Below are 21,481 nucleotides of genomic sequence, written 5' to 3'. Positions count from 1 at the left end.
TTTTGACGAGGGGGTCGAGCCCCTCCCTGCTCCTTGTTGCGGCAGGGGAGGGGGCCGAACCCTCCCTGTGCCTCTTTTCTCGTTAGGCAGGGGCATCACGCCTGCCTTCGCTGTTTTTCGGCAGGCCGAGGCAAGCCCCCTCGCCTCGCTTTTCCCTGCCGTCAGGCGGGCCTCCGTTCGTTGTTGTCAGGCAGGGGCTTTGACCCTGCCTCTCTTCTACTTTGTTAGGCAGGGGCGCAACCCTGCCTGCCCTCGCTTTATGAGGGCAAGGGTGAAACCCCATGCCTCCTCGGAGTCCGCTGACAGCATGTCAGCAGGGGCTCGCAGCCCCAGCCTCTACTTCTTGCGCTTATAGCAGGTGCACAAGGGCACGATGCCCCTGCCTCTGCTTCCTTTACGTCAGGACGACGGCAGTGCCCCTCACCTTCTATTTTTGATATTAGCTTGCTAAGATTGTTACTTTTGCAGCTCGTGCGACAGATCCTACTCCGCGACCTGAGCCGTCTATCGCTTACACTCGCAGACGCCAGCAAGCGTGCAACTCTCAAAGGTAGAGGAAGATTGCACATAAGACTTGGACAATTGAATTAAGTTCAATTAACTAAAAAGGGACCATTAAATAAATAAATATATATATATATATATTTATTTATTTATTTATTTATTTATACGAGTACACATTTAACTCAAGGATGCGGTTTCACGATCCTTGTCCTTTACTTTGCCGTCCCGCATCACGCACAGGTTTTGCGCTGCACTCCTGTTTACAATTCCTTTACTTTGTCCTTGCGCATCACGCAAAGGTTCTGCGTTGCACTCCTGCTTACAGTTCCTTTACTTTGTCGTTGCGTATCGCGCAAAGGTTCTGCATTGCACTTTTGCTTACAGTTTTTGCTTTCCGTTGCGCGTTGTGCAGAGGGTTTCCGTTGCACTTCTGCTTACTGCCTTTACTTTGTCGTCGCGCTTTGCGCCTAGGTTCTTGCTTTTGCATATGTGTTGGTATTGCTTTGCTATTGCAGATGACGTGTAGGTGCTTGCTCTTTGTGTATGCCTTCAAGGCATCCTCGTGGAGGATGCAAGGGGCATTTGCCACTCTCCCTCTTGCGACAAGAGTTCAGTCGGGAGCGAGCGACACATCCTCATCTAAGGAGAGGGATACCTCGCAAGGATCCTGTCTCTTCGTGTGCGCAGTCCTGTAGAGTCCACTTGAGATTTTAGGGAGCTACGCAAAAGCATCAAAGACTGCTCCAAATCGAAGCATTTGGAAGGATGTGATTGGCTGGTTCTGCTCGCCTTTTTGGCATATCTCGGGTGATCCCGAATTGGGGGTTCGAGCGAACTTCTTAGCGGGTGTTCTGTTGAAAAACCCATATCCCATCTATTGAGGCCGGTATCGAGTCATGCGAGACATGTAAATACCCCGATAGCGGATGTGATTCGAGATAATCACATGCATAATGTTGGCATAAGGTATTGTTGTTTCAAAAGATAAAGTAAAGTTGATAAACTTTACATCTTTGTGAAACACTCCTGTTGAGGCTTCTATTGAGGTCATCATAGAGTACTTGTAGTCGTGCACGACACGTCTAGTACTGCGATGATCAAATGAGACGGTCGTGCGATCTCGAACAACGCTAAATGCAAAATGTTGTAATCACATAAATGGCCTCACATTCGCCTTCACAGGCAAGATGCTCGAGTGTTTTAAAGACCACAACATAGGATGGGTCATTAGTTAAGCAACTCCTAACACACTCATTTGCTTCTGGTTGTTCTATCAAGGGAGAGGACAAAGCGGTACAAAACTCCAATGGACAGGTTGTTAACAATCACCCCACGGGCAATGATCCGGCCTCCCCAGTCATTGGAGTTAAGGGGAAAGGGGCTACACAAGTTAGCTCAACACTTCTGCAGAAGTTGGATGCATTCGTGGCACTGCTTTTCAGCCTCTGGGGAATCCTCTTTCGGCTAAAGCCGTCCTCTTTGGAGCAGACTCAACTAGCTATTCGGGTTATTGAAAATACATAGAATAACAGACACCCGAACTAGTCTCAGTTGTTTCTACATTTTTCCTGCGCGTACCCGCAGGCCAGTAATATCGAAACATAAAGTCTGTTCACATTGGTCGATCGTTTGCTTGCTCGGTAGTTCAGTATGCTACTCGTTGAGCTGTACACGCCTATCAAGGCGTTACTCTAGTTGGTTACACTGCTTAAGCAGTTCTTTGCGGAGTAATAAGGAGCTTCTCATACTAGTTAAATGCTTATAATAATAGCATTATGCCAGTTGCTACATATTACCATGTGACTTGCTTTATTCCTTGGTCGAACTGTTTGGTGCTTATTGTAGCGTAGCACTTGTTGGCTTGCATCTCTTATGATTGATGTGATTGCATACAACTCGTACTCTACGAACTGGTGGCAACTAGGACTGATGTGACCGCTTATCTTATAAGCTGCTTACATATTGTGATATAACTGTTGCCGTATGATTTCTTATGAATGGCTTATGATGCAATGATTTATGCCTTACGATTAATTTAATTACTTGTTGATGGACTGAGTCATTTGATGGTAATTATATGTTTTACGAGCATTGTTATGAGTGCTCGTCTTATTCAGTTGTTTTGTTTGGCTGACGGGTAGAGTTAGTTACTCTTCGCCCATAGAATCAACTGGATTGCCATATCTGTGTGTTCTCATGTGTCGTTTACGCATGCTTTGAGGTCCTATTTGAGGATTGTAATGTTCCTCGTGGCAAGAATACGATGTGTAGGATTATATGCTTCTATGTGAAGTGATACGATGTATAACGCTGATATACATGCTTGTGCCCATATTGTGGCTACTGACCCCGAGGCGGTCAATGGTTCAGAGCAGTCAATTATTGATGCATGTATCACTAAGTGGGGTGTCTGTCGAGCACTTGATCTCCAAAGGATTATCTGCGAGGGCGTGAATGATCAAGACCAGGTACCTGGCTAGAGTGGTAGATTCTCTGTGAGGATGTACAGTGTCCACGAACGGGTAGCCGCAAAGGCGGTGAACTCCTGTGACGAAGTGTATGATCCAAGACCAGGTAGACCATCTAGGGCAGAATTCCTTATGAGGTTATACATTTCCTAGACCAGGTGATATGGCGTTGATCTTGTTGATTGTAATAGTGGCTATCGACCCTGAGAGTGGTCATTTGCGTTGATGCGTGTATCACAATGATTTTCATTGGATATGGCATTTGTTGGGGACCGGCTTACCAATGGTTTCGTTGTGAGGAAGTGTATGGTCCAAGACCAGGTATACCCTCTAGGGCGGTAATTCTCTGTCAGGTCGTATATCTCCCGGACCGAGCGATCCGGCATGGACCTTCTGTTTTTGCTTACCATAAAAAGTTATGGTGAGCTGTGATGCTCTTCTGAGATTGTTTGAGACAGCTAGTTATAAATTTATAGCTTCGACTTCTTGTTTTAGCATGATTACATGCAGGACTCAGATGTGAGAATCAGATCGTTAGCGATTTGAGTTGTGATCATGTTTTCGACCTTCTACGGAAGGGTGGGTTTTTCTGAAGAAGTATGACGCCTTAGTGCATCATAACCCGTGACTGTTGGCCGCGTAAGGCCTTAAGAGATGGGAATAGATTAAGGTTATTCAGGACAAAGCGTTTGTTAAAAGTCGTGAGAGCAACAAACGATGTCCTGATACTGTTTCAGTGCAGAGATCTCATTCTAGGAACGAGAACAAGCTAGTTGCGTGGTGGTTCACAGCCTACGATCAATTGAATCGTATGCTGCATTTGTCAGTAGCATTGCTTACTTGCTTTGAACTGCTACTTGCTTTGAACTACTTACTGTTTGCACTACTTACGCACTTGCACTGCTGACTCGCTTGCACTACTTACTCGCTTGCACTACTTACGCGTTTACACTATTCACCTGCTTGCATTGCTTACCTGTTTAACTGCATATCTGCTTTAAACTGCATAACCTACTGAATTAAATGTACTTAATTCAATTTCTTATAGTCTCTCTTGTGCACCTACTAGTTTTTCGTGAAACTAACCCATTCTATAGGTACAGGTGATGATTAGGTACACTACGAGCGATGACGTGATTGCAAGATGGCTTCAAGACTTCTTCTTCCTGCTCTTAGCTCGCGTCCTGGACGCTCTGGGTTTGTAACGGATTTTCCTTGGGATATCCGAATCTTGTGAGTTTTTGGTTATTTTAGCTAACGTGCCCAAAGTTGTCAGCTTGCCTTCTGATTTATCAAAGAAAAATCTTCTGCTGATTTTATAAACAAACTCTAAAGGAAAGAGATATTTCTAGTCTCTTGCCTGTTTTTCTTAAAAGGTTCATAAGTTTGAAATTTGTATATGTGTAAATTTATGTATTTTTTTATATAATATAGATAAAACTGAGCTTGGTTAGGGTTAATTGAATCTACTTTTAGATAGAAATGGACCTCAATGTGGTTGACTTCACCTGACAAAGGAAGTCATGTCCAAGTGTCGCACCCGCATGGATGTGGGTGAGAGGTAGGTGTGGTGCCCTGTTAGAAGAGTTTGTGTTATATAGCATCTTTGTATTTGTGTTCTCTTGAATCCCTTAGTGACATTATCTTGTATTTCTTTTGCTTTATTACAAGATCAAGAGGCAATGTTATCAGTATTGCATCGTATGATACGATACGATATGTTGTCACCACATATTTGTAGGAGAACCAATACGATAATGTCCTTGTATCGGCAAAATCATGATCATCAGCCCACATCGAACTGTGTTGTGTGATACATGGGTGTATTGTATTGACTCGTACGATATACCTTGTATCACACAAGTCTTCCTTTTTTTTAATTATCGGTGTCGGCAAAGTGGTGATCGATCACTTTTGGAGGTCATTTTGACCCCATTTTTTTACTTTTTTTGTCTCCAAACTTTGTTTCTAAGGCTACCCATTGATTTTGGGGTTTCTGATAGATTCAAGCCCTAGAAGTATGATTTACCCAAAATCTACCAATTTTCATCTTAAACAACCAGTTTTTTCCTCTAACCTTCAAAATTGAGTCCTAAGAGTTTGTGTGAGATTGAAGTTGAAAAAGGACATAAAGTAAACTCAGCCTTTTTGTTGTTGTTTCAAGATATTCCTTCATTTTCGCCTTTAACCCTTTTCTTAAGCCTTAGGTGTATTATCAATCCTAGTTTTTTCCATTTTCATACTAAAACATAATTTTGTATTCTTAAATTTCAAAAGCATGCCCTAAAGGTCGTTGGACGGTGGAAGATAACAATCCAACATGGAAAATTGAAAACTGGTGGACTTATGGACGGGTTAAGATGGATAATAAAGTATAATTTTTGTGGTTTTGTAATACATGATGAATTATATAGATTTAAATGCCACATTATGGGGCATAGCAACTCCACCGTATAATTATGTACTCATCGTATGCCCTTTTTGTTAAAGAAAAATTGTCAAAAGTAATCCTAAAATAAAGATGAACCATCAACATCTCAAGCTAGTGGATGTTGCAACAAATGGAAAAAATCATTGAGTTGATGACATATATGTATATACAAGGAAGGGAGACCGTCCAACCAAAAGAAGGTAGAAATCGTCCAATCCATTTTAAAAAATAATATATAAAAGCATTTATTGGCAAATCGGACCACACAGATGTGATCTTCATGATAAAAAACCTAAAAACTTACTCTTATTGAGAACTTTTTTATGCATAGATTGGATTTTTACGATCTTAAAATTTTCAAACCGTTGATTTTTAGTATATTATAAAATCCTACGTACACATCAAAAAAATTTGCTACAAGAACCGGTTCTTAGGTTTTTGACCATGGAGATCACATTGGTACGATCATATTTGCCAAAAAACACTTTTAAAATCGATTTTCAAAATTAGTTTGTACCTTCCTTTGTTTGGATGTTCCCCCTTTATATATAGTTTGTAACTTTTTATGGCCTTTGGTCGTAACCAGAGTTATGGGAAGCTTCTTAGATAGGTGGGAAGCCTGCTTTCCGGAAACTCGTTTCAGAAACACGACACTCCTCACTTCTGAAACTTGATGGGAATCTCGATTCTCCCACGTTTCTCCTATGCTTTTCACACGCTTCATCTATTCTTCTTATATGTTTTCTAACTCTACTTTTCATGTTTTTTTTGTGTTTCATTCCTCTCACTCACTTCCATGTGTTCTCTAAATTGGTAGTCATCATTTTTAGATTTTGTTAAAAAATAATTCTTACACTAAAAAATCATGAAATTTAAGAATAGACACTTATTTTAGTTTTTATTTGTGTTTCATTTTTATTCTCATTCAATTCTTATATTATTTTATATTCTCCGCTTCTCGCTTCCTATACATTTTAAAATACATCGCTTCTCACTTTTCGCTTCCACTTCCCGTATCGTTTCCTGCTTCTACTTCCTAGTCAGACAACCTAGGTCCTAACATTGTGTTATATAAATCTTTTGACTTTTATATGTAGGAATATTTTATTTTTGAGTTTTATTTAATTGCATTTGTGAAAATTAGAACTAGCAAAGGTCTGACATATTGATGACCTAGCATAGCTGTTGATGGCCGTTGAAGGTGTTACGTTTTGGGATTTAAATTTTGTCATTCATTGATTCATGAGGACTTGCGTCACATTAAGCATCACATAGATCAAGAACTTGGTGCGCTAGTGCAGCCATGTATTTGGGCCTTCAGATGATGTTGGGGCTACAATGCTCATCAATCTGAATAGGATAAATAGAATGAGGAAAGAAATATTACAAGCATTGGCACGTGCACAGGGCATTCATACATGGGGATTATGAACATGGAATGTTTGGTATTAAAGATGAGCGATGTAACTTGTTTTTTAGTCTTTTGATTTTTGTAATCAGGTAGAGAACTTCTATGTTATTGACTGTATGTAGTGAATTTCTAGGTTCTATGTTATTGACTTTATATAGTGAACTACTAAACTCAATTTTATGTCAATAGTCTATATTTATTTTTATTTGATCACTTGATTTTAGTGCTTGTACTCATGCTTAAATTTATTTTTCTTGCATTCTATGAATTTTTAATTTTTAGATAAGTTGATTTTTTCAGGTTTTCTATGTTTTTTATTTTTTTTCAAACTTTATGTATTTTTTCTTGTATCTTACCATAGGACATGATACATCTGTATCCCTAGCCTTTCTGATAGGGTTTTGATACGATATTTACAATATTGCCAAGAAGTGAGAACAATTTGGAGCTAGAGTTTTCTTCTTTAAAGGAAGCATCCTCTCCCTTGCATTAGTGTTATCATCGCAAAAGTTTTTACTTTTGCGAGTCAAACTGACCTTTGAAAAAGATTTTGAAAATAACTCACCTCCGTTTTAAAATGCGGGATAATTCTAAAGAATGGGACTCGCCTGTCGGTACGAGGTTCAACCGTTCCTGGCGCCTTTACCAGGGGTAATCGAACTAAGGATCAAAAGTATGCTTAGCTTTGCTCAACTTGTCTAAATCGTGTTCTATTTCCTAAATGCACAAAGAATCAGACAAGTGCTATGAATTTCTGAAAATGCATATTTGAAAACATGATGTTTGATTTAAATATTGAAAAATGTTTGGAGATTCTTGGAAAAGATAACACTTGGAAAATCATGAGCTTAGTGAGAGAATATTTCTGAGGAAAAGTGAAAATCAATTTTTGAAGAAATCTTGAAGTTTTTTGAAAATTGATTCTGAGGAATTTCAAATAACTTTGAAAAACTTGATCTTTTTGAATTAGAACTTGGAAATTGAAGCTATAACTTGGAAAATCGAATTTTGAACTTTGAAAATGCTTGAAATATCATTTGAAAAAAAACTTAGAGTTTTGAGAAAATGGATTTTAGAATAAGACTTAGAACTTTTGAGAAAATTGATTTCTCTGAATTGAAATTGAAATTTGCAAATGAATGAATTGAATGAATATGGATTTAAAAGACTTTATTTTGAGGAATTGAGAAAATCCTTTTTGTATTTTTGAGAAATGCAGTGCATTTTGAAGTTAGCCTAAGAGTGTAGGTTGAATGTGGCTAATACGAAGATCACAAATCTGGGTCTCATTCGTATTCTGACTATGGCCATAAATACGAATTCCACCAAGTTTGTCAACTCCATAAGAGCTTGTGCATGTGCCATTCGTGTAGACCATAGTGAATTGGTAAAAATATGCATGAATTGGCATACATAGTAGTTATAAATCAAAGTTTAAAACTATATGCAATGCATCCTATTCTATGCAGGAATTGAAATTCTTATTCCAAAATTAATTACAATTTACATCACTAATCAAATTTAAATACAGAAAATAAAGGAAAATAAAGTCTTAAATGTTCCTGCAAAACTAGAAAAAACTGGTTAGTGAAAATATGTTGGCTTTTCTAGATTTATCTAGTAATATCTAGAAATTATTGGATTTTGCTAGATATAAGCCTTTTTCCATGATTCCTTGATATAAACTTAATGAAATCTGAAATAAAATTGAATAAATAATAAATATGAGATTTGAAATTTCGAAATTGGGGTCAAAATGACCAAAATACCTTTGATAGCAAGACTATGACCTTGAAACCAGGGTTTTCATAAAGATATTTTGTAAAATACAACTTTTGAAATTCAAATGAGGATAAATTAAACCAAATATGATATAACATGATTAAAAACATAAAAATTAGGGTTTTACAATTTTGAAATTGAGGTCAAATGACCAAATTACCCCTGATAGCAAGACTATTGCCTTGAAATCAAGATTTTCTGAAATAGATTTTGATAAAAACTAAAGATTTATGATTATAATAAACACAAAATCAAACATGAAACATCCTAACATAATTTTAAACATGAACAAACCCTAAAAACATGAAATTATACACGAAAATCAAGAAATATCACAAATATCATGATTTTGGCAGTGTTTTTGGATCTTTCAGGTATCCTGTTTTGCAATTTGATCTATTCAAACATCAAATGAATTCCAAATTTCATAAAAATTGGCACCTACACTTATTATAACACTAAAATCAGATTGGAATTGCAGAAACATATTTTTATAATTATTCCAACTCGAAAATTGCATTAAAACCCTAAAATAAACTATTTTTACCCTTGGTTACAGACCAGTTTCAATGTTAGACCCGAATCAGGAGTCAAATATCCATGAAAATTTCTGAAATTTTACAAAGAGAAACTAAACAGAAAAACAGAAAATTTTCCTTTTACAGATTGGAAAAACCATCTCCGGTTAGGGAGAAACTCTTCCGACAATCTGAACTAGAATATAACAAATCTAATAGGGGTTAAAACAGATACTTCAGATTGAAAATACAAAAATAAATAGAAAACTTAATAAAAAATTCCTGAAATTTTAGCAGTGAACAGTAGACAGAAAAATAATAAGACTCCTTTTTTACAAATCATGAATCGGATATGTGGTTTGAGATCTATGATCATTACAAGTCAGATTAGGGTTTTGGTAAACCCTAACGAGTTTTAACTTTTAAATCTGATTCTCTGACAGAAGAAAAATACCAAACAGAGATAAAAAATTATCAAAATTTCACAGTAAATAGATCATATTAAAAGGAATCCACTGCACTTTACGGATCTTGAATCGGATATCAGATGAGGAAAATAACACAACTGCAAGTTACCTATTGAATTTTAACAACGATTTTAAAGATTGAAAATCACGGTTTAATGTCTGATTTTTCTGACAGGGTTCCCGAATCCCAAAACATTCGAATTTTTTAAAGTAGTTTACTAACATATCCATGTATCACCTATTAAAAAATTAGAAAATTACAGTGAGTACTTCAATACGAAATAACATGTTCTTTGTTGATTCAAGCTTAAAACACAAAGAAATTTGATAAAACCTAATAAATCATGCTTTAACTAATGAAAATAATCATAACAATTACTAAACAGTAAAAAAAAATTAATTTCTATGCTAAAACACATGTAATAAACATAAATAAGTAAAAAAAAAAATAAACACAGGGAATCATTGGCTGAAATTTGATTTTACCTTAAAAAGCATGTATTTGACCCATTTAATGGGTAAATCGCATGTTTTAATGGTTAAGAACATGAAAACCCATGCTACAATCGATTCTAACGGATTAGAATCCCTGGAAAAATATCAAAACAGAGTTAGATCATCTTCTTGAACCTCTCTTGAGGTTCTTGGACTTGAATCCATGGTTAAATCCATGAAATAGAAGGCACCAATGGCTAAATTCATGTTTAAACTAATAAAAGCATTAAATAAAACCAAAAATTAAGAAAGTTTCTTACCTTGAGGTTGCAGCAATGGAGAAAGGGCTGGAGAAGAGAGAGAAGCTCTAAGAATCCTCAATGAGAGAGCTTGAAAAATCATCCCCCCTATAGCCCCCTTTTATAATAAAAAATTAGGTTTTAAAAATCACACTTTTGAAAATTTTGGACTCTCTAAGGGGGGGGGGGAGATTTTTGGGTGGAGTTACCTATATGACCTTGATCTAATTAACTCTAATTGACACCTAATTGAACTCCTAACTAATCCTAAAGACCCCCAAATGTGGTGCCACTTGGCATTTTCCACATTTGGTTTTTAAAGTTTTAACTAAAACCTTTAAAAACAATGATTCAAAACTAAATTTTAAAATGCATTTTCAAAAGGGATTTGGACTCTTCTAATTTTCTAAAATCAACCAAGATACTGACTAACCCTAGTCTAACCCTGACTTTCTCAAATGTGGCGCCACCTTGAGTGGACCCCGCTTGAATTTTCAAAAACGATTTTAAAGCTTGAAATTGAAAGAATTTTCAAAAGATCTTCAAAAGTAATCTTGAAATTAAAAGTTTTAAAATGGCATAGAGTTCCAACTGGGTTAGAACTCCTCTGGATGTGGCGCCAACTGAGTGGGACCACACCAGGTTTTGAGAAATTTGAAATAAACACTGAAAATAACTTTGAAAAGAGGTTAAAATCAATAATTGAAATTCAAAATCTTTGAAAATAGAGTCTCAGGTGAACTGGAACTCCGGGTTAGAGTCCTGGATTTTTAGGACTCTGAGATTTTGGGTTTTAAAAGCCAAATGAAGGAGTTTTTTTTAAAAGATTTCATCGAAAATGGTGAAACAAGTCAGAAAATACAGTCAGGGTTAGACTCCTAGCTTAATCAGAACTCTGAAATAGAGTCCTGAATTAACTAAACTCTACAAAATGACCTAAATTTTGAAAATAAATAAAAATGGAAGTAAAAACGGACTTCAAAACAGACTCCTGACTGGACTAGAACTCCAGGACAGAGTCCTGATCGGACTAAAACTCTAGATTTTTTTGGTATTTTCTAAAAAACAGATGAAAGAACTTGTGAAAACAGTTAAAACAATAACAAATATTGAAATAAACCAGAGTCCTGATTCAACTGAGACTCTGAGAACAGAGTTCTAGTTGAACTAGAACTCTCAGATTTTTGGATTTTCTGAGAAAACAAATGAGAGAATTTTGAAAATTAGTTAAAAACAGGATGAAATTAAAGTTTTGGTCCAGAGTCCTGATCTGATTAGGACTCTGAGAAAGAGTCCTGATTCGATCAGAACTCTAAAAAATTTTGGTTTTCTGGTAAGTAAATGATGAAATTTAAGCAAAGCTTTTGAAAACCAGTGAAAATGAAGTATGAAAACCAATTTTGAATAGGGTCCTGATTCGATCAGGACTCTTGAGTAGAGTCCTAATTTGATCAGGACTCTCGGATAAAAGCTTAGAATTTTGAAATTCTTTGATAAAAGTGTAACAGTTTTGATAGATGGAAAGAATTTTGAAAGATTCTTTCAAAATTGAAATCAAGATTAGAGTCTTGATCCAACTAGGACTCTCTGAACAGAGTCCTGTTTTGACTAAAACTCTGAGTTTATGACTCATTTTAAAAGATTTGATTGAAAATAGATAAAATAGCTGTAAAAGATTAGAGTCCTAATCCGATTAAAACTCTGAAGAAGAGTCCTGATCCGACTGGACTCTTGAAAAAGAGTCCTGATCCAACTAAGACTCTGAAATTTTGGCCAAACAGAAGATTTTGAAAGGTTTTCTCCGAAAATAGGTAAAAAGGTAGTGAAAAGTAGAGTTTTGATCCGACTAGGACTCTGGAAAAAGAGTCATGATCCAACTAGGACTCTAAGATTTTGGCCAAAACGGAGGAAATGGACAAGGGATATGACCATAACTGGTTTAAAATCAGAATGGTGTTTTAAAAAGATTCAAAAAGATGAAAATACAGGGTCCTGATCCAACTAGGACTCTAAAATTTTTTGAGATTTTGATAAATAAAGGAACCCAGAAGCGACACCACCTAAATGGGCCTCATATGAGAATTGAAATCAATTGAAATTGAGTTTGAAATGAATCCAGATTGTTTTCTGAGAAAATACTTCAAAATATAAGGTCCTGGGGGTTGGCAAATGACATAATGTTGATTAAAAACCCAGGTTTTAAAATTGATTTTGAAAGAAAAGTTTTAAAAACCCAAATCTGGATTAATATTTTGAAAACAAGAGTGCTGGATCTCGAAAATGAGATGTAATGCCATGCAATGCAATGAAATGGTATGCCGAATGCATGCAATGATATGCAATGATATGCAATGACACATGAAATGTAAGTACTGGATGAGGGTGAAAATTTGGGGTGTTTATAATTAGTACCAAGAATTATTATAAGACTGTTAGAAAATTCAAATACTAGAATTGGGACCATGAGAATTTTACTTACCTTTTTTTTTGTTTTTTTTAGAAAACCTATCCAGCCATTTCAGAATCCTCACTGATGAATAAGCCACATGGGCCACATGGCCTCTCCTTATACCCAAATTATCATTAATAATCATCTTACTGTTATCTACAGCCTCAAGATTAACACACCACACCACTCCTTTTAAGAGAAGAAATCTCATTCACACAAGAACAAGCTAGGTAATAATATAAGTTCATAGAAATCAATAATCAACATACAGTTATCTAGCGCATCTAGATTAACACACCACACCACTCCTTTTAAGAGAATAAACCTCACACAAGAACAAGCTAGGCAACAATATCGGTTCATAGAAACATGCACAAGACTTCATAGCCACTTAGTAAGAATAGAAAACCAGACACAAAAGAATCAGAATTTCAAAAAGCAACAAAAGAAAACAACATCCAGTCTCAAAGAAAGTCACAAAAACATAGATGCCACAAAATAAAATTAAGGAAAAGGGATTATATGGAACAAAAACTGAGACCACTCATTCCAATTACCTAGGAAATAGACGTGTTGCGGTTTGAAATGCAGTGATTGCTTGGTCACCCTCTTCTTTTGCAGCATGAGCATTTCCAAAACATATCCAAGCCGCAGCAAATGTTCCATCCAAACTCGTTGCTTTGTTGTAGATAAAAAGCAAGGTAAAATGGTCACTAGGTAATGAGCCGAGAAACAACATAATCCCTACAACCACAAGTCAAATCAGTCCCAGAACAAAGTGAAGAAATTAATCATTTAAGGGGAGATGTGAAAAAATAACAGACAACAAGAATCTCCTGACCGCTACTGAAAATGCTGCCACTTGATTTATTTCTTTTAGTTCTTATTTCACATCAAGAGAAAGATGGCACTTCACAAAGAAACAAGCAAAACTTGAATATGTACTAGTTAGCTCATTCCAACTATTAAAAACATAAAGTGCCAATTATTTCCAAGAGGAATAACAGATTTAAAACAAGATAATACAAGATGCAAATATCAAAGGTATGGAATTCACTCCTGGAGTCCTCCATATACATCACCAATTTGATGGCAATGTTATAATTTCTAAATGTGATTCTGGAATTATTTGGCAGTGGCAGTGACATAATATTCAATCAAATTCGGGGGTGCCATCTAAAAATGGCTATTTGTAATTTACATGTAAAATCTATTGTTGTAAGTATCATACTGGTATGATACACATCGTTACTATGGGCAAAAGTGATACGATATACACTCATATCACAATACCAGTGTGTATTGAATTTGTATTGTATGTATCATACGTTATAGCCATGTATCATATGATACAGACATATATTGTATGATACAACCATGTATTGTGTCACACTTTAAAAAGAGCTGAAATTTGTTTTTATTTTTTGAGTTTTAAAGACCTCTTGAGGTCCTACTTCTTCATCTGTGTCGAGATCATTAGAGGGGTATCCATGCACCCTAGGAGTCATGAGAGTGATTTGAGGGCCAAACTATGCGCAAGGAAGAGGGTTTTTGTGGTTTGCTCAAGTAATAGTGCATTTCCACAAATTTTTCACTCAAGGAAGTAGATTAAGGTAAAAAATCTCTATTATAAGTAAAATTACAAAACCATTTTCCAAAAAATCTGATTCGGAGGCTCACCCCCCCCCACACACACACACACACCTTATGGGCAGGGGGCGCTGGCCCTTGCAACCCTCCTCCAACTTACTGCAAAGTTATATTCGCAAAAAATAGAGATTCATATCAAGGTCGAAACAAGACTTCACACTCCAACAAAGATAGCATCAAATGATCTGGCATGGCAACGGAGCATTGAAGTAATGAGTGAAAATCGAGTGCAGCTATTGTCATGATATTTTTGTTTATGTAATATGAAAGTATGAGTCTTACGGCATGTTCTTAATTGCAAGATACTTAATATCTTGCATTTTTTGTGAGATAGATGTTTGATGATGTCTTATGCAACTCATAGAGACAAATGCTTCATATGTGATAATAAATGAGTCTTACGGCATGTTCTTAATTGCAAGATACTTAATATCTTGCATTTTTTGTGAGATAGATGTTTGATGATGTCTTATGCAACTCATAGAGACAAATGCTTCATATGTGATTTTATTATCGTAATTGTTAAAATGTAACAAGTAATACATATATAATATATATATATATATATATTAATAAAATAATATATATTTATATTTTTTATTTCTTTTCTTTTATTCATTCTTTTTATTTACTAGTTTATTTTGAGCTAGTTAGTCAAGATCTAGTTAGATCTTAACCAACAATGTAGTCGTTGGACCTAGTTCAACGGCTAGAAATAGAGTCGTTGGACCTAGTCCAACGACTATTAGGAAGAGCTCTTCCTACCTCACTGTCATCTTGTATATATATGGGTGACCCCTCCTTTGTATCTCAACGCTTTTTAAGCATATCTTGTGAAGAAATAATGATTTATTATTTTAGTGTTTTTTTTTTATTTTTACCCTTTATGGCTTGTGCTGGAGGTGTCGCCAATAAACACTCTTTTGAAGGTTTCTTGTGCTTTTGTAGAAGACCGCCATTTCATTACATGGTATCAGAGCCTTGAAGACCTTTAGATCTTGAAGATTTTCACCTTGTTTTTCATTCCTCCTTTGCAAAAAGTGATTTATCCTCTTGTTCATGGCTTAAGAGACTGTTTTTAAAGAAGGAAAGGCCTTTGGAAGAAGCTTGGCTACGAAATTTTGTGATTGTGCTCATTCGTTTCCTCTCTTATATTTTCTTTTCTCTCTGTTTTCTTCTCTTATCTATTCTTTCTTTTTCTTACCCTTGTAAAAGATGGATGACAATGATGAGATCACCGTCGTACCCATGAAATTAAATGATACCAACTATGTAATGTGGGCTTCAATCATGAAGCACCATATTTGGGGAAAAGGGTTATGGGGTATAGTGGATGGTTCTGATTCGGAACCAAAACTAATCCTCACAAAGGTTGAGAATGACAAATAAGTACCTCTCATGGAAGGAGAGGAGAATAAGGCATTGACAACCTATGAGAAAAAATAGAAAGAGTGGAGGATAGGGCACACCAAAATTATGTCATGGCTAATTAATAGTGTTAACATTAAGAAATGCTCTAACCTTGCCAAATTTGAGCATGCCAATAAAGCTTGAGAATATATTAAACTCTGATTCAGGAAAGCTACAACGCTCTGTTGGACAACTCCCTGCAGGAGGATTTTCAATACTACAAGGTCAAGGAGGAGAGCTTCGAGTCCTCTCACGACATCTTCAGGAAGGCATTCCCTGGTGGATTCGCATGGGAAGTGGTGGAGCTGTACTCGCCCGCCAGTGATAGTGTTCAAGTATACAGGCATTGGGGTTATATGGAAGGCCCTTTCAAAGGCCATGCCCCTACCGGAGACAAGGTTGAATTCACAGGCCTTGCAGTTCTCAAGGTAAATGCTACTAGCTGCCTCCCTCCAACACCTGCAGAGGAAGATCAGGGATCTCTCAACTGACCCCTCATCTAGCCAATCACGTGGCAGCACTTCATGGTCCCCATAGAAACAGAATACACGCCCCCACTTAAAATGTTGCCATGTGATTGGCTCATGCACATCCATGGATCTTTTTATATATTACACTTCAGATATATATTATATATATAAAGTATTTTTTTATTTATACGAGCTCTCCCAAGCGACCCATTTAAGATAAATGAGTTGCTCGTGTCTGGCTCGGCTCATCAGCCATAGGAACCCATCATGAACAAGTTTGTGACGAGCCAAGTCACAAGCTGCTCGGTTTGTTTACCAGCCCTAGTGCCACGTAGTGGCTGCTTCATATTAAAGAGGGGGTCCGTGCCTGGCTCTCCTCTCCCTGTTAAGAGGGGCAAACACTTTATAAGTGCTCACACTGAACGCTGGACCACGCCTCATAAAATTTGCTGCTAAGCCTACTAGGGAGACTGCAAATTCTTTCTTAATTGAGCATTAATAGTGCCGATAGTCTACAAAATATAGAGAACACCAATAATCATATAAATACAAAAAAGCAAACCAAAATAAAATATAGAGAACACCAAATACACTCTACCCAGGTCGTCTTCAATCACCTAAAACCACACCAATTCCTGTAGAGATATGTTGAATTCACAAATCCTTAACCCTTCTTTATCATAATTGAAGTTTCTTTTGTCATTGAATTTCTTTACCTCAAACATAATATTCATCATCTTTGATCTTTTCTCAAACCACTTGCTCCATGAACCACAACATGGACATCATTCTAATTACATCCATCTTTTTTTTTTTAATAAAACATAGCGTGTTTAATAATTTTCTCAAAGACCAATATGGTTTTTCATCCCCCCAAAACTTAGTCTTTAGCTGTTCAGATTTTTAAAGCTATCAGCACTAAGGAGAAAAAGTCTACAGCTTAGTTGTTTAGAATTAACAAATGAGATGGAAGCAGAGAAACATTGTTTCTAGTCACTTCCTCAGTAATATTGAGGTTTCCTCTTTCCTCCGTATCTCAATGAAACTGAATGTCACACAAATGATCCATCTCAAACCAACATGGGCTTTGCAGGTAGATGAAAAGCTTAGAGCTGAGGATGTGGAGATCTATTATGACCCAAGCGAGCTGTTTGGGGGGTCTACTCAAGGGACCGTTAATATCCAAGAATGACCAACAAGTGCAAGCCTCTGAATCATCTTGCCCTTTCTCCAAGGGCAGTGAATGATCCTTCTTTTTTTTCGAAAGACGCTTATCCTTTTCTTTATTTCAGTATACGGTTATGTAGCTGAATGGACTTTGTTTTGTGTCCAATAAAGTGTTAACTCCTCCTTTAATTGATGATAAGTCGATGTTTGGGCCTTGGCTTATGAAAATTTCAACCTATTGTTCTGGTTGGCTCCTTGCATCATCATCTGTATCACATTTCTCTCGATCTCAATAAATTTGAGGTGGGGGGGGGGGGGGGGGGAGGCAGCTTTTTCATAAGAAAGAGAAACCACTCACTAAATCAGAGACCTAGTCGCGCTGGCTAAGCCTGTCGGTCACTTTCCTGACAGTGTAAACCCTTAGCGAATTGACATCGAAAAAATGGAAAAGGCTTATTAATCTTAAATTCAATATTATAGATTACTTTGGGAACATTGTTTCAGTTAACAGCTATACCATCTTAAACGCGTATGGCTCGTCTCTACCCGTTGATCTTGTAACCTAGCAGGTACGCCGAAGCTCATGGACACGATTTCCTGCACAGGTCTTGACAATATTTAAACCCAGAAACTTGAATGCTTAGCTACTCTTTAGAGGACCATAGGAAGGAGGATCAGGTGCAATGTGATTGCACACTTTTGGTGTATTGCTGCACCAGATCACCCACCAACTTCAGGATATAACCTGTCAGCTGTGCGGTGAGGCCCACCAGTAGATGGTAGTTGATCAGGTGTAGCAACACACCAAAAGTGTGCAATCACATAGTACCCGATCTTCCCTCTCATGTTGGCGATGAACTATTAATGTGTGCATTCATCTAACCTAGAAAAACCATCACTATGGTTTGGACGTCTGTGATCATTGCAAAATTTTTCCTCTCTTGTGATTTCTCTCTCTTCCTTCTCTTTTCCTTTTCCAACCTTTATTTTTCTCCTTTTTGAAGGGAGAAAAATAAAAAACGGAAAGAAAGAGAGAAGAGAAAAGAAAAGAAAAGAAGAGAAGATGAACTCTTTTGCGGGGTCTCACTTGACCTTAATTTTTTAAAATATTTAAGAAAATAACTCGCCTCCGTTTTGAAATATTTGCGGGAAAACTGGGAGACGGGATCCGCTCGTCGGTATGAGGTTCGACCGTTCCTGGCGCCTTTACCAGGGGTAATCGAACCAAGGGTCGAATTCATGCCTTTTGCTTTGCTAAGAAATTATCTAAGAATTTATTCTAAGTCTAAATGCACAAAGAATCATGCTTGTGCAATGCTAGGGTGTATGCTCTTTTTGAAAATGATTTGAAAAATTTCAAAGTGTTTTTGAGATGAATCTGATAATAGAGTGAAGAAATGGTTTCTAACTTTAGAACTTAAGATTTAAAGTTCTAATTTTTTAAAATAATCAGAGCTTGGGGAAATAAATATGGACTTTGAAAAGAATGATTTTGAAGTTGAGATAAAAGGAGAAGAAAAGAAATTTCAAAGTCATAAATGGACTTTGAATTTAGAATTTTGAACCTGGATGAATGTCTGAAATGGAGTTGAACTCTGGTTTTGAAGTTTGAAATCAGAAGGAGATTTGGGAAAAATAGAATTTTAGAAATAGAATTGGTTTTTTGGAATTTCAACGAGTCAAGATAAACTTGGATTTTGAAATCTAGAATGAAATGGAATTGGATTTGAGAAGTTGGAATTGAGAATAGAAGTTGATTTGAAATCTGGAATTCAAGATGGAATTTGAATCCAAAGTCTGGATTCTAAATAGAGTTGAAATCCAAGATGAAATTGAATTTTGGATTTAGAATCCTAAATGGGAATTTAATCTGAAATTTGAGATCCAAATGATAAAGTTGAATTCTGAATTTTAAATGGAATTGGATCCAAGATTTGGAATCCAAGATGGAATTTGGATCTGAAGTCTGAGATCCAAGGTGGAATTGGATTCTGGATCCTAAGATGGGTTTTGGATCTGAGATCTGAGATAAAAAAAGTGGAGATTTGTACTTGGAAATCTGGATCCAAGTTGGGATTAGGATCTAACTTTGGATTTGGATTCTGAAAGTCCAAATGGGACTTCTGAAGATCGATCTGGGTTTTGAAAACCCAAATCGAATTTAAAATTTTAAGAAGGGTCAAGTTTTGAGATTCATATTTAATCTCAACTTTTGATTTTAAAGATAAGAAGATAAGCTTGAATTTTGAATCAAAAGATGAATGAAAGTTAACTTGAACTTTGAAATTGAATTTGAATTGGAAATTTGAAATTTTAAGTACAAGATGATTCGAGTATTTCAAAGTCAAATTGGACTTTGAATTCGAATTTTGAATCTTTATAATGAGATAGAATTGAGTTTGAATCTATGAATGAGATTTGATCTGGGAAATGAAGAGAAAGAATCACTTGGAATTTTTGAAAAGAGAATTTTGAAAATATGATGCAATTCTATCCTAAATGATGAATGAATTTAAAGAATTTGAAATTGGATTTTGAAAAGCATATTTCATTCTTTAGATGAATTAAGAATGAGGTTGAAGATATAATATATCCCTGACTATGGTCATTGAATATATTATATAATAACCACATTTAAATTCAAGTGGAGAATAAAATACATTTTTTTGGTGCTTTTATAGAGTTTAAAACAAAATCAATTCTCAATATATCCTGACTATGGCCATTGATATATGTATTAAATCAATTTTAGACTAAACTCTGATAAAAGACGAAAAATATTTAAAGAAAATATGATGAATTTTGAAAAGGATCTAGTGTGGATCCAATGTTATTTTATAAAAGATAAAAATCTTAAGTTTTGTTTACATCCTGACTATGGCCATTGATGTAAATCATCAACATAGGATTAATTACCTCTTACGAAATGGCGCACGTGCCATTCGTGTTTCACTATTGTGAGATTTTGAGAAATAAAGGCAAAAAATATGAAGATAAGCAATTCATGATATTTACAATGCTCATTCATTCTATCTAAAACATGAAATGTAAATTCTCATTAATATCTAACTATTACAATACATGAATTTACAACTCCAAATAATGACCTTTTCCACATATTCTCCTGCCAAAGCACTTGATTTGTATAAAAAGAGAAGAAAAATTGCACATATCATATGGATGCTAATGGTAAAAGAATGCTCACATGCCAAGGTATTTAAGATTTAAAAGTGTGGAAAAATGATATATATTTATGTACATATGTACATGCATATGCATATATATATATATATATATATATATATATATATATATATATATATATAGGTGGAATGGTATGCACAAACAGATTGTATGGTGGCAGGAAAACAGTAAGGCAGTGAGATGTTATGACTGTTGACACACTAAATGCAAATGCACAGGCAATAGAGGTGCCTAATGAAATGTAAGCATGGCAATGGCACTGATTCAAATCAGTATCTACATGAATGCAGAAAATGAGATAACATATTTTGTAGAAATGCAGCCATCAGTCCAATGCAACTTCAAATGGCAAAATGATAATAAAGGAAATAGCTTTGATGTGCCATTTGCACAGAATAACTGAAAATGGTTATAAACAATATCCTTTTTGCATTTTCCTGCAGATCAAAAGGTAAAACAATGTAGTAATAGTGAAAAGAAAATAAAAGACGGGGTGCCGGGAAAAGTAAGTGCAACAGTACCTAAAGGCAGTGGGTGAGTGAATAGGGGTTGCTGCATAATGTAGTTAGCAGCACACACTAACTGAATAATATGCAAGGAATACTGGTATTGAGGGACAGTGGCCAAGAGGTGTACTAAGTGAAGGGAGGTTTTCAGATAGAGTGCAGTAATAATGCGTAGGTGTGACATACATGGGATCAAAGTGAATAATGAAGGTATGTACATTGATGCAAGGTGCATTGCTGATTTCTTACAAGCATACCAGCAAGTAGAATATCAATGTGCTGCGTAAATGTCAACAAAATCAGTAGAAAA

The 21,481-nt window shown here is 36.0% G+C and overlaps 1 pseudogene; it reads left to right on the top strand.

The window, feature by feature from the left end:
• Positions 1-15,629: 15,629 nt before the first annotated feature.
• Positions 15,630-17,620, top strand: LOC149840297 (pathogen-related protein pseudogene; annotated as a pseudogene).
• Positions 17,621-21,481: the final 3,861 nt, after the last annotated feature.

The sequence above is a fragment of the Nuphar pumila genome, chromosome 4, assembly GCF_984573655.1.
Source record: "Nuphar pumila chromosome 4, dmNupPumi1.hap1.1, whole genome shotgun sequence".
Taxonomy (NCBI): Eukaryota; Viridiplantae; Streptophyta; class Magnoliopsida; order Nymphaeales; family Nymphaeaceae; genus Nuphar; species Nuphar pumila.
The sequence above is the reverse complement of the archived record's forward strand: the minus strand, read 5'-3'. Positions and strand labels throughout refer to the sequence as shown.